Here is a 5,841-nt window from a genome sequence, read left to right on the forward strand (position 1 = left end):
TTGCGGACGGAATTGCGTGCAAGTTTTTTTCTAACGTTCGCGACGTTAAGAATTTAAAATCGTGGTTTCTTTTTTACTTGCGTAGTCATTGGTTGCGAGTTTAAATCACGGGTCAATGATCTCAGCCCATCCTTTCTCTCTCTGGGGTTGATAAAATAAGGAATGCTCTGGGAATTCCGCCGTGGTTGTCATGAATGGCCCTTGTAATGGGAATGTGGGGATTCTGCCACTGGCTCATTGCAGCCATTAAAGACTCCCCTGGCTAAGGATTTTTTGAGTAGATATTATTTGTTTCTATAAGAGTTTTTCTCTTATTTCACAATTGTTTTTTTTTTATGTTACCTTTATTCCACTATTGTTCACCTATTGAGTGGAAATGTACGATCAGGATTTAGCACCGGGATTCTGGAGTTGAGAATAATCGCTGAGAGCGTGGCAGCACGGGAAGAGGTTGGATTACAACCACGGTCTACATCAAGACATGGAGTGCATTTGATCTGAGATGAACGGAGTTGGTTATCACCATGTGCTCTGCCATTAACCCAGTTGATTTGCTACAATCCAGGCTCTTGAACGGAGCGATCCCGCGCGGGTTTTTCACACCGCTGAAATCCACTCTTGTGTTCGTTGGCAGGTAATGGATGACCACAGGTGAAGCAGTGGGTTTGTTTGAATGATTAGGCCTAGGACAGCCTGGAGTAGAGCACTCGTGGCAACGCGTTTGGGCCCGCGGGGCCTTTTCGTGACGCGCGAAGAGGTTTTTTCACCACAGCAAAGAATTCCTCGTCCTCATCAGTCTGAGATGTCATCATTGCGGTCGGCTTGTTGAGGCACAGAGACCGTGTATCGCAGCGTGGGCAGGTGTGCCACACGTTCCATGATTTGCAGCTCAGTTTACAATCCCATCCAAGAATCGGCACTGGTATCGGGAATGTTCTGCTCATTTTTATTAGGTTATTGTATATTGGCACAGCGTCGGAATGGTGTTGTCATGTATATCGCCACGAAGTTATGCAAATGTTGGGATAAATGAGCACTGGCATGTGTTGACTGCATGGTCGTGTTCGGAGCCAATGGACAAAGTGTGGAGTCGACTCGTGGCGTCGCTATCGGGTCGTGTGCAGGCGGTGCGACTGCACCGGGGCAACTGTGCCAAAGGGACCTTGACACCGCACTCGGAAGAGAGAGGACATTCGATCGGCTGATGTGATCTAAACCAAGCTAAACTCAGCAAAAAAACACGTTTATTTTACCAGGTAAGGCCCAGAGCTTTCTAGCTTTTTTTAAGAAGCGACCTGGCCACAAATGATCGCTCAACGAAGCGGTTTCGTGGGCCTTATCAACATTTATACACGGTATTGTCGGCTGCTACGTGGCTAGACTGTCAGTAGAGAGCAGTGCAGCAAAATCAATTCCTGTGTTGTACTCTGGGCCAAGGCCCCACCTTCACCAACCCGCTCCGACCAGCGTAGGGTCAACCCCCCAAGACCTGTTCAGGCGTGGGGAGGCTCTTATCCAGCAGCATGTCGGGACTATACAATCCAGTGCACAAGTAAGAATGTTAACGGGAGCAGCTCCGCATTTCCCAAAGCAGAATTGCATCTTAACGGCCACTGGCGGCAATCACGTGTGCTGTGATTCATGTGTTAATTTTACACTCGCCTCCTGATTACAAATGTGATTGCATAGACGCCATTACCTGTAACTAATTTCTACTTAAAACATATTACCTGCACCCTAACCACATTTATTCGACAATGTGCACGTGCACACGCCTGTCTCTAACGACCAGCAAATGCACTGAGTTTATATTCGTGGAGTAGCGACTCGCTGGGGACCGAGGTACAAGCGAATAAAACGTGGAAAGGTTGGAATTGAGAAAATGTTTAGAAAATTGCAACTCCACCATAAACACATCGTGCACTGGCTGTGGGTCGGCTAACTGGTCGAGTCGGACATGTGGCGGTGTGGATCTTCCGTGTTGGAGTGCGGTGTGGATCTTCTGTGTTGGAGGGCGGTGTGGATCTTCTGTGTTGGAGTGCGGGGTGGGTAGTCTGTGTTGGAGTGCGGTGTGGATATTCTGTGTTGGAGTGCGGGGTGGATAGTCTGTGTTGGAGTGCGGGGTGGATCTTCTGTGTTGGAGTGTGGTGTGGTTCTTCTGTGTTGGAGTGCGGTGTGGATCTTCTGTGTTGGAGTGCGGGGTGGGTAGTCTGTGTTGGAGTGCGGTGTGGATCTTCTGTGTTGGAGTGCGGGGTGGATAGTCTGTGTTGGAGTGCGGAGTGGATCTTCTGTGTTGGAGTGCGGTGTGGATCTTCTGTGTTGGAGTGCGGGGTGGATAGTCTGTGTTGGAGTGCGGGGTGGATCTTCTGTGTTGGAGTGTGGTGTGGTTCTTCTGTGTTGGAGTGCGGTGTGGATCTTCTGTGTTGGAGTGCGGGGTGGGTAGTCTGTGTTGGAGTGCGGTGTGGATCTTCTGTGTTGGAGTGCGGGGTGGATAGTCTGTGTTGGAGTGCGGAGTGGATCTTCTGTGTTGGAGTGCGGTGTGGATCTTCTGTGTTGGAGTGCGGGGTGGATAGTCTGTGTTGGAGTGCGGGGTGGATCTTCTGTGTTGGAGTGTGGTGTGGTTCTTCTGTGTTGGAGTGCGGTGTGGATAGTCTGTGTTGGAGTGCGGAGTGGATCTTCTGTGTTGGAGTGTGGTGTGGATCTTCTGTGTTGGAGTGCGGTGTGGATAGTCTGTGTTGGAGTGTGGTGTGGATCTTCTGTGTTGGAGTGCGGTGTGGATAGTCTGTGTTGGAGTGCGGTGTGTATCTTCTGTGTTGGAGTGCGGTGTGGATCTTCCGTGTTGGAGTGCGGGGTGGATCTTCTGTGTTGGAGTGTGGTGTGGATCTTCTGTGTTGGAGTGCGGTGTGGATCTTCCGTGTTGGAGTGCGGGGTGGATCTTCTGTGTTGGAGTGTGGTGTGGATCTTCTGTGTTGGAGTGCGGTGTGGATAGTCTGTGTTGGAGTGCGGGGTGGATCTTCTGTGTTGGAGTGTGGTGTGGATCTTCTGTGTTGGAGTGCGGTGTGGATCTTCTGTGTTGGAGTGCGGTGTGTATCTTCTGTGTTGGAGTGCGGTGTGGATATTTCGTGTTGGATTGCGGTGTCGATATTTTGTGTTGGAGGGCGTTTATATTTCATAGAGCTGCGGCCAACGCGTTGGGCATGGATGGCAGTGCAGTCAAATCCATAGTTGTACTCTACTTCTATGCTTCCATGTATACGCTACCCATCTTCAACCCACACTGGTCAGCATGGTGAAGTATGGTCAAACAATAACGCCACTGGTTATAAAAACGGCCCCTGTGGAGAGGCCGCATGCAGCATTGGGCTGACTGAAGGTTCTGTACATGCGCACACATTTATCTCAATCCTATTAATTTTCCAAACCACTTTTATGCGAATGAACGTCGTATGGATTCATTTCAGCTGGGTCTGTCCGAGTGGGCAACCTGGAAAAGATTGATGCAGCACCTGACACACCATATCCAGTATACGCTGTCGCTGTGGCTGCAACAGGCCACGTGCCACCACCTCCTGCAGTCCGCCAGCAACTCGGAAGATATTCGGCGAGAATTTAAGTTCTGAATAGTCGATTTGAAACACGTGGCAATATACTTCCAACAAAAAAGTGGGACGTATGTTGAACTTCTTGCGTCGCCAACCGCGCTCATGGGAGACGTGGGGGAAAGACAACAAACTAGACGCAAAAAAGCAGTTGTCAAGAAATACGAGTTCATTCTCGAGTTCATTGGCACCCCAGTGAACAACGATGCGCGTGGAGTGGGGGGGGCAGATACGTTCTCCGTGTGACTACACAATGGCCATTGCGAGTGAGAGGCACCCTTGGGCCCAAGGAGAGTGAGCGGGTGAGTGAATGAGTCGAGTGAGTGAGTGAACGAGTGAATGAATGAGTGTCTGAGCGAGTGTGCAAAGTGAGAGGGAGAATACGCGCGGTTGAGTGAGTGATTCAGTGAGTGACCATGACAGGGAATGAGTCGAGTGCGTCAGTGAACGAATAAGTGTGTGAGGGGGTGTGAAAATGTGGAGACGACGCGAGGTTGAGTGAGTGAATGAGTAATTGCGTGAGCATGAGAGGGAATGAGCCGAGTGAACGAATAAGTCGGTGAGGGGGTGTGCAAATTGAAGGAGAGCATACGCGAGGTTGAGTGAGCGAGCGGACGAATGAGTAAGTGGGTGAGAATGAGGGGAATGAGCCGAGTGCGTGAGCGAATGAAGGGGCAAACGAGTGATCGAATGAACACATTCGATGAGTGAGCGGACGAATGGGCACTTGAGTGAAGGAACGAGGTGAGTGTGAGGGAGACTGAGGTGGTTGTTTCGTGATCGATCGCCGCAAGGCGGGGGGGCGAAGGGAGCACGAGCGGCTCGCGCCTCACGAAGGGCGACGAGGAGGAGGAGGAGGAAGGGCGAGGGGGAGGAAGGAGGAGGAGGAAGGACGCCTCCACCACGGACACTCCTCGGGGCCTTCGGCGGGATCACGGGAATCCACCAGCCGTGTCAGTCGCGAGAAATAATGCGCAGGAATTCTGCGGGAACATTCCCGGGAACACGACGTGTTCTGAGGAGCTTGGCGAGAAATAAAAGAATCCTCGGGGTACTGTGGGTATGTGTGTACACGCGGGGTGTGTGTGTACACGCGGGGTGTGTGTGTACACGCGGGGTTTGTGTGTGTACACGCGGGGTGTGTGTGTACACGCGGGGTTTGTGTGTGTACACGCGGGGTGTGTGTGTACACGCGGGGTATGTGTGTACACGCGGGGTTTGTGTGTGTACACGCGAGGTGTGTGTGTACACGCGGGGTTTGTGTGTGTACACGCGGGGTGTGTGTGTACACGCGGGGTTTGTGTGTGTACACGCGGGGTTTGTGTGTGTACACGCGGGGTGTGTGTGTACACGCGGGGTTTGTGTGTGTACACGCGGGGTGTGTGTGTACACGCGGGGTTTGTGTGTGTACACGCGGGGTTTGTGTGTGTACACGCGGGGTGTGTGTGTACACGCGGGGTGTGTGTGTACACGCGGGGTGTGTGTGTACACGCGGGGTTTGCGTGCACACGCGGGGTTTTGTGTACACGCGCGGCCCGTTTAAGAATAAAATAACACCCACAACCCGCCCAGACAGCCTATAATGTTTTTTTATGTTTTTTTTTACTTTTTCCTATGATGGCACGCAAGCAAGTGGAATGTGTTTAACCAGTCCGCATCCTGATGATGAAACTCGAAAGATATAAAAACTTAGCATGGGGTTTCATGCTTAACAGATGCTGTTGGCTAAACATCGATGCAAAGAGGACATATCTGAACGTCAAAAGTAATCTACATGTTTCTAATGATCTGCTTGTTTATGTCTAATTAATGTGGTAATACATTTAATTGGTGATATAAATAATTGAATGTGAATGTTTGGATTATATTTGTGTTCCCTATTGAAATGTGTCACGTCACGGGACCCTGAGAGATGGCGATGGCTTAGGGAGGAGACCTTCATCCAACAGTGTATTGATCAAGGTTGATTATGATGTATGCAATGCAATAACGTGGAGAAAAATAAACTTATAAAAAAAATGCATCGACATGTTTTATTTTTTTCAACATAATGCCCAGGAAATTTGTTTACAAAAATAATATTATTCGTAAAGAAATTTTACATTTCAAAAACAATGCAATAATTTTAAACAATTGTTGGTACTATAATTTTTCTTGGAGAATGGCTTCGGTGTAAAATGAGTAAATAAAAACGTAAAGGATTGTGTGCTTGGTGTGGATCAAATCATGCTTTAACTCCACT

The sequence above is a fragment of the Lampetra planeri genome, chromosome 42, assembly GCF_965212315.1.
Source record: "Lampetra planeri chromosome 42, kcLamPlan1.2.h2, whole genome shotgun sequence".
In the NCBI taxonomy this organism is placed as follows: Eukaryota; Metazoa; Chordata; class Hyperoartia; order Petromyzontiformes; family Petromyzontidae; genus Lampetra; species Lampetra planeri.